This window comes from Kogia breviceps, chromosome 11 (assembly GCF_026419965.1).
Source record: "Kogia breviceps isolate mKogBre1 chromosome 11, mKogBre1 haplotype 1, whole genome shotgun sequence".
In the NCBI taxonomy this organism is placed as follows: domain Eukaryota; kingdom Metazoa; phylum Chordata; class Mammalia; order Artiodactyla; family Physeteridae; genus Kogia; species Kogia breviceps.
In genome coordinates this window covers 66352477-66370286 of record NC_081320.1, presented here as the reverse complement: position 1 = coordinate 66370286, position 17810 = coordinate 66352477, and the positions used below count along the sequence as shown (strand labels likewise).

The 17810-nt window shown below is 38.1% G+C and overlaps 1 protein-coding gene and 1 pseudogene across 4 annotated transcripts in view; one reads left to right on the top strand and one right to left on the bottom strand.

Moving 5' to 3' along the window:
• The window catches only part of SRBD1 (S1 RNA binding domain 1), a 233918-nt gene that overhangs the window by 116191 nt on the left and 99917 nt on the right, over positions 1-17810 (bottom strand). The gene's annotated exons all lie outside the window — the stretch shown is intronic.
• Positions 3491-3821, top strand: LOC131765302 (peptidyl-prolyl cis-trans isomerase FKBP1A pseudogene; annotated as a pseudogene).

Genomic DNA, 17810 nt, shown 5'->3' with positions numbered 1-17810 from the left:
TTGAAGAGCAGAACACTGGGACTTCCCTGGTGACGCAGTGGTTGAGAGTCCACCAGCCAATGCAGAGGACACGGGTTCGAGCCCTGGTCTGGGAGGATCCCACATGCCCCGGAGCAGCTGAGACTGTGTACCATGGCTGCTGAGTCTGCGCTCTGGAGCCCATGAGCCACAACTGCTGGAGCCCGTGCACCTGAAGCCTGTGCTTCGCGATGGGAGAGGCCACCGCAATGTAAGGTGCGCACACTGCAGGGAGGAGTGGTCCATGCTCGCTGCAGCTGGAGAGACCCACGTGCAGCGTTGAAGACCCAACGCAGCCAAAGAAATAAATTAAAAAAAAAAAAAAAGAGTGAAACACTAACTGTGAAAGAGGCTGTTGTTTGCTGCAGTACTGTAAGCATTCCATGTTCGCTACTAACAAGTTCCCAAAAACTAAGAGGGCAAGAAAGAAACACTGATCAATTTTTGTGCTTTCGTCAACATTTTGAAATGTCCTGATTTAAAGAACATGATGTCAACCTATCTGCCATCCCTACTGCCCCAAACATACCTAAAAGTATGCTTCTCCTGATTCTTGCAGTTAACTCCAAAATGGTCAAATTTTTAGGTACTCAGCTTGTATTTACTCATAGAATAACAGATTACCTGTGTTTGTTTATTCTTGTTCAAATGCAACTCTACATTTAGATATAAATCTAAGAGTATGAATTGCAGAGTTTTCTTACAAAGGGAGAAGTTTATTTTTTTCTTTTCTATCCCTATTTTTTTTAAGCTTAAGTACATCTATAGGAATTTATCCACTAATAAATAAGTGGAATTCAGACTGCTAAGGCATAGACTTTTCAGAATGAAACTTACTGCAAGATATTTTATTCCTTTATTATCCATCCAATAACAGAAGTCAGAATCAGAATTACTAATTTAGAGGGTTATAATATTCTAATATTTTGCTAATAAGTGCTGAATAATAAAATGAATTATTAAGTGAATTATTAAGTCTTAAGAAAGAACAAAAAAGGAGAGAAGCAAAGGGAAAAAGATAATGAGACATAATTAAAGAGAGAGAGCCGAGATACACTTTGTCAGCAACTAACAGCCCAGTTCTTTTTACCTACAGTTGAATAGTTGAATAAAGTTTTGGAAATAACAATGGTTTGTGCTACATTCCCTAATATTCTTCCAAATGCTACTGCTAAAAATCTCAGTGAACTCCACTAATAAATCACATACATTTTTATCAGTTTTCACATCCTGTTACTCACTCCTCTTTTTCTCCCTTGTCTGATGTCTGTTTTTGCCTCCTACCCTCTATCCTGCCAACCTCTACTTTCCTCTGATGTGAACTTATACCTCTGCAGAAGTCATCACCACCTGCCCGCCCCCTCCCCCCCCTCCCTGCTTCCCACTTAAGGGACCCTATCTACAAACTTCACTTAACACATTCACCAACCAGTGGTCTCCAGTTTGAATCATCAGGCTCTTTTCTGGGGCAGCCTCAAACTTTAGAATTTCTTTTGGCCACCCAGATAATGCTGGGAAAAAAAAAAAAACCAAACAAACTCTGAAAGCACAGGCCAAATGTAAGATGACGACTCTAGATCAACCACTTTTTCTAATCGTGGTTTTCAAACGTACACTGAACAGACGGAGGAAGAGAATGAGTTGTTCAGTTCAGCCGGCTGCTCCATTTACTTCTTTATCTATGATCAGATCTTTACTTTCTTGGGATCACTGCACATTTCTGGCTCTGCTATATTACACTGTGTAAATATTTAGGAGAAATAATTCCTTTCAAGGATCTAAACTTGCACTGTCGTTATGGCAAATGAACCTGTTTATGCTATGTTCGTTAAGTAACAGCCAGCCTAAAAGAACACAGGAATTTACTAATATATGTGGTACACAAACATCACAATCATAAAGCTTCTCATAGGGGCATATCAAGAACATGAAAGGCCAGTTTACTTTTACTCCCACTGCCCTGTAATTTTCTTTAACTCTACTACAACAGTCCTTAATTCAAACCTTTCCTACAGTTACAGTAACAGGGTAGACTGAATGTACAAAAGCTGTACCAAAACTATTCACGTCTCCATTTAACCTTCCTTGATTCTCAAGTGGTTATCAAACTTAATCCTACATCAGAATCTGCTGGAGGTTGTTAAAACACAGATTGCCAGGCTCCACCCCCAGAGTTTCCTGCTTCACTGGCGCCGAGAATTTGCATTTCTAACCAGTTCACTGGTGATGCTGATGCTGCTGGGACCATATAGGTTTTAAAGTCTTATTAAGGTATAGCTTACATTTCATAAAGTTCACCCATCTTAAGTATACAATTCAATGACTTTTAGCAAATGCTGTACAATCATCACCAAAATCCAATTTCAGAACATTTCCATCCCAAAAGGATCCTTTGCGCCCATTTGCAGTCCTCATTCCCATCTCCAACCCTAGGTATCCACTAATTTATTTTTTGTCTCTATACATTCACCTGCCTGGACATGTCATATAAATGGAATCATATATGTGGTGTTTTCTGTCTGGCTTCTTCACTCAGCATAATGTTTTTGAGATTCATTCATGCTATAGTATCAGTACTTCTTTTTTATTGCTGAATAGTATTCCACTGTTCTAGAAATATCACATTTTGTTTATCCATTCACCAGTTGATAGAATTTGGGGTTGGTCCAAGTTCTCTGGTATTATGAATAATGCTGCTATAAACATTCATTTACAAATATTTGTGTAGACTTATGTTTCATGTCTCTTGGATAGATTCCCAGGAGTGGAAATGCTGGGTTGTAAATTCATGTCTAATTTTTTAAGAAACTGCCTAAGTACAACGAATAAGGGTTCCAGTTTGTTCATTTCCTTGACAATACTTGTTGTTGCCTTTTTGACAACTATTCTAGTGGTTCTGAAGTGGTATCTACTTCTGGCTTATTTTACATTTTTAAATCATTGATGATGTGAACATTTATTCAATGTCTTTGTTGGCCTTTCCTAATCTTCTTTAGTAGAATATCTGTTCAAATCTTTGCCCATTTTTATTTGGCTTGTCTCCTTATTATTGACTTATAAGTGTTTTTATGTATTCTAAATACAAGTCCTGCATCAGATACATGATTTGCAAATATTTTCTCCAAATTTCTGGTTTGTCCTTTCATTTTCCTAATGGTCTTTTGAAACATAAAAGTTTTAAATACTGATGAAGTCTAGGACTACACTTGGAGAGCCAGTGCTCTAAAGCCTCAGGTGGGGCATGTGGTGGCTTGCGCGTGCGGAGCCGTTGCGCAATGGGATAAGGTAGAGGGGCGGCGCTGCCGCCAGGCCCACTCTCAGTCCACTCCACACGTCGCGCTGCCCACCCGCCCGCTGCCCAGCGTCCGCCGCCTCCTCCGCCATGGCAGCGGAGGGGGGGGAGACCATCTCCCCCAGATACGGGCGCATCTTGCCTAAGCACGGCCAGACCTGCATGGTGCACTACACCAGGATGCTTGAAGATGGAAAGAAATTCGATTCCTCTAGGGCCAGAAACAAGCCCTTTAAGTTTGTGCTGGGCAAGAAGGAGGTGATCTGAGGCTGGCAAGAAAGGGTTGCCCAGATGAGCGTGAGTCAGAGAGCCAAACTGTCTCCCCAGACTACGCCTACGGAGCCGCTGGGCACCCAGGCGTCACCCCACCAAATGCCACTCTCATCTTTGACGTGGAGCTTCTAAAACTGGAATGACAGGAACGGCCTCCTCCCTGAGCTCCCCGTTCTTGGATGTGCCATGGAAGGATCTGGCGCCTCCAGATGCGCACAGCGAGTCCATATGGAGCTTTTCCTGAAATTCCACTACACTCTTTGTATAAGCATCTTCTTTGGCTGAATGTGTTGTCACCAGCTTCGCTCTTCCCCTTTCTCCTGGTATGTATGTTGAGCTGAACTATATTACATAAACCTCGAGTTACTCACTTTAGTTTGTTTTCGTTTTGGGGTTAAGACTGAGTTTCAGTCCTTTGGATCTAGGTTTCCAGTTAAGTACTAGTCAAGTGTTAACAGCACAAGTAATGGGTTGACTTCAGAATAGGAACTGGTGTGTGGGGTGCAATAATCTTTATTTTATTTTATTTTGGATGAAAGTTTTATCATTATATATATCTATTAAACATTCTTGCTGCTGCGCTGCAGAGCCATAGCTGATTTGAGGCGCTCTTGAGGGCCGAATTATTCTCCAAGTTGAGAGACATCCTCGGGTTGAATGAAAAGCCCGACCCCAAACTAAAGAGGCCTCCACTTCCCCACCCCACCCTCCCCTTAACCCTCTGCCTTTTGAAAGCAGATCATTTTCACTGAGATGTTGGACACTACAGGGTCTGTCCCTGGGCTAGCAGGGACCTCTGAAGCCTTCTTCATGGCCTGGCTTTTTTTTTCTTTCCATCCTGTGGTTTTTCTAATGGATATTCAGGACTTTTGTAATCTCATAGCTATCCAAGCTCCACTTCCTAAATTTTAAGAACTTTTATCAAAAGTTAAATTGAAGGCGCTGTTTGTAGACACTTAACACCCGTGAAAGCCCAGCCATCATGACAAATCCTTGAGTGTTGTCTTAAGAAGACGATGCTGGTCATCATAGCTTCAGCGTCTCCTGTTTTTTTTTTTTTTTTTTTTTTTTTTTTTTTTTTTTTTTTTTTTGCGGTACGCAGGCCTCTCACTGTTGTGGCCTCTCACGTTGCAGAGCACAGGCTCCGGACGCGCAGGCTCAGCGGCCATGGCTCACGGGCCTAGCTGCTCCGTGGCATGTGGGATCTTCCCGGACCAGGGCACGAACCCGTGTCCCGTGCATCAGCAGGCGGACTCTCAACCACTGCGCCACCAGGGAAGTCCATCTTGTTTTTTGATGCTCGGCTCCCCCTGCTGATCTCAGTTTCCTGGCTCCTCCCTCTCACCCTCTGCTGTCCTGTGTAGTGATGTGGTGAGAGAAACTGCTGCCTGCTCCCCTACCTTCACACTACGTATGAGTTTCAAGTTTTATTATTGCAATAAAAGTGCTTTATGCTGGCTTTTCTCAACAACAACAAAAATGCCTCAAAAATTCAAAAGAAATAGTAAACTCTAGAAAAATGTGAAAGCTTAGTGGTTTCCATCTGCATAAGCAATATGTAAATGTCACGCATAGTATCTGCTTTTATGTTTTGTTTTGTTTTAGCAAAGCCTATCATAACTACCATCCTAAACATATTTACTCTTTTTATGAGAGAGGGAAAAGAGAACTTGCAACTAACTGGCTTTAATACATTATGGAATGAATAAATTCAGTTGCAGGTGGGCCTACCTGAGAACACTGGATGGCATGCTGGCATTAAAGAACGTGGACCTCTGTGTCAGCGTTTTCAGAAGCATTGGTCAGTCCATGGCTTTTGACACTTTCTTTTTTTTTTTTTTTTTTTTTGCGGTATGCGGGCCTCTCACTGTTGTGGCCTCTCCCGTTGCGGAGCACAGGCTCCGGACGCGCAGGCCCAGCGGCCATGGCTCACGGGCTCAGTTGCTCCGCGGCATGTGGGATCCTCCCGGACCAGGGCACGAACCCGTGTCTCCTGCATCGGCAGGCGGACTCTCAACCACTGCGCCACCAGGGAAGCCCGACACTTTTCTTAAGAATATGAAATATGTCCACCTTACAAACTAATGGGAATAAAGATAAATGGTGCACCACAGAAGATATTATAGAAAAAGAGCAAATTACCTGAAAGATACACTTGATTTATTTTGATATTTTTATTAGTCTTCACATCAGGGCATTTTAAAACAATTCATTTACCAGTACAGCCCTTTCTTTGTTGAAAATTTACTGTACCTTAAGTGAACAGGAGCCAAAGATGGCAGCTAAAATTCAAATCTTGTCTAGGACCATAACTTGCAAATGTATAAAACATACTTCAGGAAAATATAGGATATGTTTGATTCAGGTATAAGCAATATTAAGATGATTCATTTCCAAATTACTACATGTTTACCTCTTGATGATTATCCATGGCCACAAATCATAACAAAACAAATCATAAGAAAACAAAGCTTATATGAACACTACTTCTATAACCATGACCTAAGATACAGATTTTCTGATTTTATGGAAAAACTATAATGATAAGAAGGATCCAGTTAAAAGATAAAGAAAACCCATTTAAATTTGCAACAACAATCCTTCTTTATATAATTCAAGTCAACCTAGGACCCAAAGCAAGAAGTTTTGTATACTGAAGAATTCCCATGCTTCTGCTATGAAATGTTTTCAAATATTTATGTTCTAATTCATGGACCCTGCTCATAACATAAAAGCCGTTAGTCCTCATTGCCTGTTAGTTGCTGGAGATGGATTTTATTATTCTACTAGTCTTCATAAATTACAATACAAGGACGAAGCCTGTTGGCCAAAACTCATTCTCTTTTTTTCACTGAGCCACTCAAAGCCACTTAAGAAGTTGTCCAAAGAGATGTCAGAGAATACAGTTTCACAAGTGATCCACAGTCTCTCAACATGGTCTGGCTCCTAATAAAACTTACAGGGCATCTCATGCAACCTTTTTATATTTTTTGCAAGTCAAAATAACTAAAGTTATTGGAACATCTTTCCCAAATTACACAAAATTAAGCTATCATCATCTCTGTGATGTTACTGGCCCTGAGATCCAAGATAAAGATCAAGATATAAGAAATAAAGGAAAGAGTTTACTCAAGAGCATACAGCCAATTATAATTTATCCATAAGATTGAAAGGTAAGAATAAGCAAAATAATGTTAATAGTTTTTTAAGCCTTCATTTTATAACAGTGTTCAAGTCCCTTCTTCAACCAGTTAGATACCAGTTACTAGGAGGAACAAACTCAGCAGGTTACACTACTTTTCCTGTCCTTATTTAGCAATCAGTCCTCTGGTCTTAGAACACTAAGGCTCAATGAAAAAAAAAAAAGGAAGAAGCAGCAGCAAGGACCTCAAGCAGGAGGTCTTACTCCTGGTCATTTAAAATTTGACAGTCATCAGTGTGTGTACCTGTATGACAATATGATCATAACAGAAGCCCATCCTCCAAAATCTGCAATTTCCTAGTGAGGTTCTTGATAACAATAAGGTTATCAAGAGAGAGAACTGCAAGGAGAACTGCACCCCCTATCCCCAACTCTTACCATTTACCCAATAAAATCCCAAAAAATAATCACTAAAACCTCTGCTTATACTAACAGCAAATTAGTATCATGCCAAATAGCTACAAAGGTGAATAAGAACACATAAACAAACACCTTTGACTCTTCGGTACAAAATCGGTGTACCTCTCTCCAAACTAAGAGAACTATATACCACTTCAGCAATTCATCCATTTATGAACAAATGCCCTCAGCCTATTCCTGAGAAAGGGAAGAATGATCGGTTATATCTGTTGTCATCTTATCTGAAAATCTTGACATTTTTCAGCAAGTAAAGGTTCCAAATGGCAGGTGTCAGAATGCCTTAGACTCACATGTGGTGCTGGAAGGCAGGAAAAGCAGCAGCAGTATGTGGTCATGTCAGAGCCACATAGAAGCTGCCTAGAGAGCACATTCTGAAAAGAGCAAACCTCAGACTTGGTTAAATCAATCTACTGCCAGATGCCACTCTCTGAAAAAGCTGCAGTGAGAAACATTCTCAAAGCTGCCCTGAGAAACATTCAACTCGGAGCTCTCACAAAAGGGAAAATAGCTGAGTGCAGTGGCACCTGTTCATATCCTGTCTGATAATTTGGTCAAACTGGCTCAATGCAGAGATGAAAAATTGCCATAGAATTATTTGCTTAGTCTACAAGTATTATTTCCTCAAGGTCATTTTCAGTTAATCTGAAGTAAATAATATGAATCTCCTGCACTTCCATAATATCTATAGCTTTCTAAAACTGCTTTAAGATCTACTAACTCCTATAAGGAAGTCAGGATCATAAGTACCTTGTTCATTTTACCTGTGGGGTTAGAAAGAACCAAAGAGGTAAATAAAATTAAATCAAGATCATTTGAAACTAAGAGTCAAAAAGGAAAAACTGGTCTCTGTACTGTTAGGCCAGGCTTCTTTCTACTTAGATGCCTACCCTTTGCCCACTTCTCACATCCCAATCATCTTTTCACAGGTTTTTCCAATAATTAGAAAGCTTTGGAGCTTTTTGAAAGTTGTTTGTGAAGGTCAATCAGTAAGCATTTTTGTTCTCAGAGGTTAACATAATTGGCATGATGGTCTATTTTATTTCTCCTGAGATCTGAGTCTATGAAAAAGTAATGATTTCTGAGGAAAACTCAAAGCAGGAGATGCCGAAGAGGCATAAGAACAAGTTATTGTTTTAGGGAGGAGCATTCACTGTCAAGTCACCTGGTTAGATACATCAGAAACTAAACAAATTAGGATTCATTCAGATGAACTGTACATAGTTAATGATATAACCATTCATGGAAAAGAACATTCAATATCATTTAGGTTTTTATACTCTATTGGAATATACAAAGGGATCCCTGGGCCAGGGATTGATACCTCAAAACACCTGATTTCCTCTCATACCTCGAAAGACAAAGCACAAACAAGAGCCAGGACTTCCTTGAAGTTAACAATATTTTAAAATAAGATAGTGTCAAAATGAGGACATTTGGAGGCATCCAGAACAAGCATGATCTTCCAATTATTGCACAAAGAAATCGGATTCTTCCTTAACATTTTACTCCTTGTGGCTACACCACTGAAATGTATTAATTTGCCACACAATCGTGCATATTTTCAAACTAAAACAATTCACTGGAGTCTGCATTGTCTTGTCTTGCCTTCTAAGCACCTAGAAGGTACTGTTCTTCAACTCTGTGCAGTTGGCTCAAGTAATTTCTCATCTTTGTATTTTCAGATCTTATTCTAAGGCCAATTAACATATACAGCACAGAAAGGATCAAAGTAAATACTAATTAACACAGACCCGCATTCAGATAAGGACTAAGAGTATTCTCACATACATATTCTACAGTTTGAAAATCAAATGTATTAAATAAAATTATTAAATAAACAGAAATTTCCTAAATTAATTTCTTATTCACCATTTAGTCTGCAAGTTTCTATTTCTATAAAACAAGTCATTTTGATATGATCATTTTGCATGTCTGCTGTCTTTTTCCTACACACTTTGCTAACTTAATTGATTCCAGACTTACCAGCATCTCATGCTTTTCTGTTTTACTCATTGAAATAGAGGGATTTGTTTTTTTCATTAACATGGATAAAAACCAATTTGTGTTCATGTTTGGAGTAAAGATGAGTGTTGGTAAAAACAAAGTGTGATGCTGTTGTCAAGGAATGTTTATTGCTCAAAATCATGCAAATGATAAACAGACACATGAAATGGACAAGCTTTGTGCTGGCATCAGATTTAGTAAACATTTCAACTGAAATAAAAGCAGAACTAGGACAAGCCAGAAACAGATAGCTCATAATTTTCAATGTCATTGTAAAGAGTCATACTAAGTGATCACTTTTTTTCATTCCACAAAAAAGCAAGAGTACAAGCTAGGGCACTTAAACGTTAGTTGGTTAATGACATTCACCGCAACCTCTTTAATTAAGCCTATGCTTATTAAAAGTCACTGAACATTCTCTAAAACTTAAAATCTTCTAATATCTCTTTTGGTATCCCTGGCAATTTTAAATCTTAATTGTTGGGCCTTATTTTGGGCAAATGTATTTTATCTCAACAATGCTAAGATGAAATCATAAGCGGGGGGAAAAAGATCCCAAAACTAACAAATAAAAAAACATCATCTCCTGGTCTAATCTTACCTAAAAGTAATGACATCTCCCCTATCCCTTCATAAAGTTTCCTGCCCCAAATTCTTAAAACCTGGCCAGTAGATATTTATACAATTTTTAAAACACAATATACTAAAGAAAGTTAGAAAGTTGTTAGGATACTTCGTCATGCTGTAGCCTGAAGGTATAAACTCTTGCAAATTAAAAACAAATATAAAGATAACACAAATAAGAAGAAAGCTAAAGTGTTCTTGAGATTCCCAAAGGTAAGAAAGGAAAAGAAAGTTATAGCAGTCACTTAATATGTACTTAACACCAGGTGTAAAGAAAATCTGCTATATAATCTGATCCTGAAGAATTTAAACTGCAGACTTCCTGATTCCCCAGTGCTGGCAATCACATCCAACAGTAACTGTGCACAACGGCTGAAAGAACTTTTAAAATTATTTCATTTCCCCTAAGTTTTTTTAAAGTATGAAGTCTCCATTCCAAAGTAAATTTTAAATGATTTGATGTTGTTCTGAAAATACATTTTGTATCAAAGGGCTCCAGTGAATTTTTCCTGTTAATTTCTAGTGTAGTAACTCAAACTTAGGGCAATTATAAGTAAAATTACAATCTCTAAAGTAATATTAATGTTTCACATCACACACCTGGTGTCATATTCCAACATCATTTTCATCTGAAAGTTGAAAAAAACAAAAACAAAAAGATGTTACAATACAAACTCCAGTGTACACGTGTTAATGTAACATTGACTTTTTATTCCTAGAGGAAAACTGAATAGTGGTGTTTCTTCTTTATGAGAAACTATAAACAGTGAATTGCTAGATGTCATAAGTGATTTTACTAAAAATAGATATAAAAGTGATTTAAATCATAAGTCTTCATGAAACAAATTAAACACACACACAAAGAAGAAACTAAAAAGCACTCTTTTCTGTTCTTTCACCTATTTCCCAGACATAGAAACCAGGCTTCTGTCAGCAGATATTTTTCAAACACATGCTTCGGTTTCAATTTGGCCCTTAAATATTCTCCAAAATACTTGGAGAAACGCAGGTTTCTAAGATAATTTTTCAGAAATAAATTAGCATGCATGTTTATGTACTGTGTATGCACTCTATATTTTCTTCAACCTTTAACTTCTCCATTTAAAAATGTAAATTTTCCATTATATAGAAAGAGATACACACCAAATAACTTGTACTGAAATTAGTCTCTTCCACCATTTTCAAATGCCATGGGGAAAATTTTTAAAGCAAATAATACTTCTGAGTTAGAAAGATGTAGATTATAACATAATTAAAGAAAAGAGGGCAAAAAATTTACACATTTTATACCTAAATTTATTGTCCTTATGGAACACTGTTTTTGTCACAAAGATTAGTATTTACTGCATTAGTCCCACATCCTAGCATCTACAGAAAAAATTCTTTCAACCGTGTAGGAGTATTTTAGGTGAAGCTCCTATGAAAACACCTGCCAAGGAGCTTGAGCTATCATATTAAATGGATCACAGGGTTTACAAAGTGCTGCAGATGTTCAAAGGCATTCCTTGCACGGAGTATCACAATCATAGCAAGAGAAGACTTTAGGCACATGCCTGAGTTGTTTCCCTGAATTGTTTCTTGTCAAATTAAAATGTCAAAAATTAGTCTATCAAATGCCGTCCCCAAGGAATCTAGCTCAACCCAAAGAGCAGCTACCAATTAGTAAAATCGGGTGTCTTAATGGGGAAAATTTTTCTTTTTCTATTGATATCTGAAATTAGCAGGGCCCCCAAAGAAAAGTTTCATCTCAGCAGTTAGTTTAAGTGCTACTGATATAGCTATAACCACATGCAGGCTGCAATTCCTTTTGAAAGGCTTTTCAAATGAACAAATACAAAGAAAAAAGAGAAACACGAGTGTTTTCACAGTGAATGACTGCCTAGGATTACAGAGTAATAAAAAGCCAAGGTTAGAGATCCAGATATACATGAGTATTGTGAACTAACAAAACAAAGTCAAATGAAATCCTTGCTCACTTTTTTGACAAGGTCAGTGCACCCATCCCTTAGCACAATATATGACTGAATTTCGGGTTGTAGAAGGTGCTTCAGGAAAATAAAATCCACCACAAATCATTTAATATTCTCTATTAAAATCCTCCAAGAAAAACATTTCCTGTTCACTTGGTTTTTTACCAAAAGCTGCCTATCTCTCAGAGGCTGCCTTGTTGAAGTGTTCATTTGTTAGCAGCATCTAAGTGTGCAGAGGTAATAGATGTTCTTTGGCAGCCAAATCATCCTGTATTTTTTTGTACCTGATAGTCCAGATGAATTTATATAGTGCAACATTTGTAATCTACTCACAGAAATGTGAGCCATGTTCATGTACTAGAAAGAGCTATTGGTTGTCCATGAACTTCCCCCCAAAGGTTCTAAAACTTGATTTCAAAGGACAGAAATACAAGCAACAAGACAAACTCACAGAATAAGACTTTACATGAGACATGTACTTAAGTTGCCTAGGCTTACAGTTTGGCAAAAATCATTATATGACCTGTGGCTACTGAAGGAATCAAAAGGTTCAATTGTAACTGTGGCAAGGGACATTAAAAGCAAAATTCAACGATATGTATATATTCCCATGTATACAGTACTTTTGCACTATTCACAAAAAGCCTCTTTGATTTGAATTATCAAACATTTCCCAATATTGTTGCCTTTTAAAGTCCCATTCCCAAACACGAAGTTTCTTGGCTTTGTGGCTCAAGCAATGGCAAACAGATCATTTCCTGTTCCCTCCACTTACTTCATCACCAACAAGCCTGCTAGAATCCAGTTATGTTAAGAATTATTTTCAACAGCCACCTTCAATTTCAAATGTTTGACATGATCACAGACTTCCAATGCTAATCCCCTTTCAAGGTGAAATACCCACGCTAGGGCCCTTTAAGACACACAGCATGGCTATTTTCTTGGCTTTGCCCTATCCTGCAAAGCTGCTGAAATACATTTGAATCCTTTCTCTCCTCCCCCATCACTACCAACCATCTCTTAAGCAAAGTAATACGCAGACCCACATGCTTTTGTCAAGACCTAAGTCTTGAACAAAGCAGTTTTCATGGTTAAAACATTTCCCTAAGTATGCTTCTAAACCTGAAAGCTATTTAAAGAAAGGGAAAGAAACTTCATGAAACTGACTCTCATTTCCCCAAGTTTGCTGCCTATAGACTATACTTCCTAGTTTACATACATTTGCATGACCTGAGTATACTTAATTTCCAGATCCTTATTGCTAACCACAATTTTGGACTTAGAAACTTTCAGTCTTGTCTATTCAGGAAGAATGCCCATCCCTTAACCCAATGTAAAGAAAACCTGAATCTATAAAGAATAATATTATCAACAAACTAAATTATATTTATCTGTTGAGGAGAGATTTTTAAATCTCAAAGAATAATACAATTTTCTGGCACACCAAATTCAGGCATTTATACCAAGAGCACATATCTAAGTCTTTACTATTTCCAAATGACAACCAATTGGGGCTTTGAACAAAAACCACGATTCTGCTTCATGTGTAGGTGGACTTATTAAAATCTCTTCTTAATCTGAATTTTCATAAGTCAAATTCCATTTTAACTGCAATAAGAGAGCTCATGAGCTAAAGGAACTACAAAGCGAACTTTTTACAGTACAAAGAACATCGGTAAAGCAAATGATCATCCTTTCAATTACGAGCTTTTAACTTGTGATTTTGTTTAGAATTTGCATAGTGAATAATACTTTTCTTTAAGCCTGTACCACACCTATGTTAATCATGGAAACATGGACCTCTATGTTCTACTGTTAGAGGAAAGATAGGTCTATCCCCTTAACGTACATCTAGTTTATGTTCCCAAGGGAACTGGGAAGAGTTAAAAACGTCATTCTGAGAAGGACCAAGCAAGAATACAATAACCACTCACAAATTACCCTTGGAGTACTCCTCAGCTAACAGGAAGCAAAATCAGAAAGTAAAGGGAATCAGGATATGTCACCCCAAAATATGCCACTTTGACAGAATAATTATTTTAAGCTGAAGGAATCTGAGAAATGGCAAGTATAGGAAGGACTCACTTCCCTTTCTATCCTGAAGCAGGTCATAAGACTCTCATGTGAGAGGTGTCCTCCTTATACTTGGAGGAAAGGAGCACCCTTATCTCCAAAGATGGGGGATACTGAGAGGAATCCGAAAGCACAGGCTGGCTGTTTCCCCCAGTTTACTACCCTTAGCTCATATCCTTTATGTCTTCTATCATGATTTCCCACAACTTTCTACTCTTCATCAAACCTAGAATAAAAACACTCAGGCTTAAGCGTTTCTTTGGATCTTCACTTCCTTATAAAGGCTCCTGTGCTATGTAAAACATAATTAAATAAATTTGTATGCTTTTCTCTGTTAATCTGTCTTTGTTAGTTTAATTTTCAGGTCCAGCCAGGGACCTCAAGAGAGTCAAGGAAGAGTTTTTCCTCCCCTACAAACCCAAGAAATCAAGCTCCACCTTCAAACTCTTTCCTTCCTGGTCATGCCACTATTATTCTATAACATTGAACCCATTGCTCCAGCAAGGTCACACCCCCATGATAGCATACTAGAAGTTAGAAGTGGTGGAGAGATCTTCTCTTTCTTACTCCACTTTCTTCATCATATAAAACTACGTTAGGCCAAAGGGAATCCCTAAGTGATTATTTCCTGTTACCTGCTGAGATTTCAGGCTCACCTGGGTGCTGATGAGAACATATGACTAGTCTGCAGTCTAGTTACATAACAAGGGCGGCTTACCCCCGGAGAGTTCTACTCCTCCAGAATGTTCCCTTTAAAAAAAACCTTACCAGTTAATAAAGTAGTTAATTAGTTTCAACTTAGCATTGAGACAAATTTAGTTCATGTTGAATTTGAAAACGTTTAAAAGTTGAAGAAGGTGGAGAATTCAAAAGAGGTGTTGCGTTTCACTACCTTTACAAAAACTATCTAAAAGAGTTTTAGGGCCCACAAAGAACAGAATCTGGCTGGCTTGATCACGCAGCCTCAAGTCCCTTCTGGAACACGGGTTGTTAGACTAGATCTTTGAGGGTATTCTACCTCCAATACTACATCATGTATGACTTAGGAAAATTCCTCAATGCTAAAAAATAGATGAAAATGGATTAATCTGAATATAAGCTCAATTTTGTTAAGACATTTTTTGCTATTTTCTCCACCATCTCCAAATGAACAATCAATGGTAAAAGGTAAAATTAAGAATGTTAAAAAGAGGGAGGGAGACGCAAGAGGGAAGAGACATTGGAACATATGTATATGTATAACTGATTCATTTTGTTGTAAAGCAGAAACTAACACACCATTGTAAAAGTTATACTCCAATAAAGATGTTTAAAAAAAAAGAAGAATGCATAATAAAGGCTCAAAGTCATTTTCAAAAAAAAAAAAAAAAAAAGAATGTTAAAAATAGGCAAGCTTATTTCCTTAAGCCAAACTTTCTGGAAACACCTACCATATTTAAACAATAGAGAGGTGCAAAGCACGTGTGCTGGAAATAGCATGAGATTTAAGATCAGGTAACCTGGACTTGAGTCCTCATTCCACTAATTCTTTCATTCATATCAACCTGCAATTCAGGTTCCAAACCTGTAAAATGTGAATAATACAACCTGGGGTTTACTATAAGAGATAAATAAGAAGAGGTGTAATGGCACTTGATAAGCAGTAGTAAATACATGGGACATTATTACAAAGAATTCTGAATCAAAGAATTTATTAAAATCTACTTTGGGACCTCCCTGGTGGTCCCATGGTGGAGATTCCCCACTTCCACTGCAGGGGGCATGGGTTCGAACTCTGGTTGGGGAACTAAGATCCCACATGCCGCACAGCACACACACACACAAAATCTACTTTTACTCAACTCTACAAAAAGTACATCATGATTTAAGTTAGAAATACATAATACAACACAAAGTGATTTACTATAAAGTAAAAATAGGAGTTTTCCAAAGTAAAACTCCTAAAGTCAATATTTGAAGGCAAGGTTCCTGAGTTGTTTTTCTGTTTTGTTTTGTTTTTTTAAAAATTGTATTTATTTATTTTTGGCTGCATTGGGTCTTCGCTGCTTCGCATGGGCTTTCTCTAGTTTGCGGTGCGCGGGCTTTCTCCAGCTGCGGCGAGTGGGGGCTATGTTGGCGGTGCACGTGCCTCTCACTGCAGTGGCCTCTCTTGCTGTGGAGCACAGGCTCTAGGCGCATGTGCTTCAGCAGTTGTGGCACACGGGCTCAGTAGTTGTGGCACACGGGCTCTAGAGCACAGGCTCAGTAGTTGTGGCGCATGGGCTTAATTGCTCCACCGCATATGGGATCTTCCCAGACCAGGGCTCAAACCCGTGTCCCCTGCATTGGCAGGCGGATTCTTAACCACTGTGCCTCCAGGGAAGCCCGGTTCCTGAGTTTTGAGGGGAGTAACTCCCCCCGCCCCATTTTTTTTCTTTACGAAAAACAAACTATTTTAAATTCTTACTAACAGTTTTATTTCCTGTAACTTAATTCTTCACAAATTCCCAGTTTATGAAATCACATTCTATGAGTCAGTGACCTACTGATAAAAGCACAGAAGCCAGGATAATTTATTGTGGAGAGGTAGCAGGCAGGATAACCAGCAATACTAAATAATACAAACATAACTTCACAAGTTAATGCGTATGAATCTCAACAAAAATAAATATGAGAAATAAAATTTACCTGCAATTCACCTATGAAAGAAAAGGAAAAACGATTACTTCACTGCCACACGTTATTTCTGAAAGTGCAAAACCACCATTCAAAAACACGTCCCAACACAGACAATTTAATTATGACTTAGTTTAGCTAACTTTCAAGGTAAAATTAGGTAGCAAAATAATTTTCTCACATGCTTACACAATCCATGACTGAAATGAAAACATATACACGTCACACTTCTGGACCCTTCTCAGCCAGAATAAAATGGAATGGGGGAGGGAGGGTGTTGGGACTATCTGACACCTCAGGCTCCATCATTATCGAAATCAATGAAGAGTCTGACTCTGGTTTTCCGGAGAAAATGTTTATTTTTATCATAGTCTCTCTGGAACAAATGCCTTTCGAAGTGTTCAAATTCTCATTTAAACTGCTTTAAAAATTATTAAGCACATACCTTATATAAACAACTTTCTTATAACTTCAAATTTTATTAGCACAAACAATTTTCAAGGCATTTTCAACCAAAACTCTAAGTCTGTCTTAGGTTATGAACAGCTATGACAAACCATATTTTTTATCAAATATCCTTATTCAGTCCTTTAATCACTGTATGTCACTCTTTAATTTTAAAAGGAATTTCTCAATCTCATAAGAAAACATATCACTAAACAATATGACACGTGGAAACTAATAGTGCTTCAAGCTCAAGAACAGTAAATTCAGTGAGAATCTGGGAACAAGAGAGTAGATGAAATTTTATCCTACTGGACATAAAGTGTAAAACCCCTTCAGAATGAAAAAAGACATTATTAGCCATAATAATATAATAATATAATGAGTGTTAAAATTTACAGGGTCAGACATGTTGTGCTACATACATATTAATGTCTTTAATCTTCACAACCACCCTGTTATCATCCCATATAACAACTGAGGAAACCTAGGTACAGAGAGGTTAGCTAATGTGCTGAAGGTTATGCAACTAGTAAGGGCAGAGTTACAATAAGAGCACAGGAAGTCCTGACTCAAAAGCCCATATTCTTAACCACTGTTTTGAGCTATTTATTATATTCAGCACAGTACAGACCTCATTAAACTTCATAATCCTGAGAGGCAGGTATTATTATTCTCATTTTACTAAGTAGAAAACTGACGCTCAGAGAGATTAAGAAACTTGTCCAAAGTTAGACAGCTAGCAAGAAGCAGGGCTGAGGTTCAAACCCAGGACTGTAGGACTCTGAAGTCTATGCTCTCATACTTAGCACTGTACACACCACCTATCAAGGAG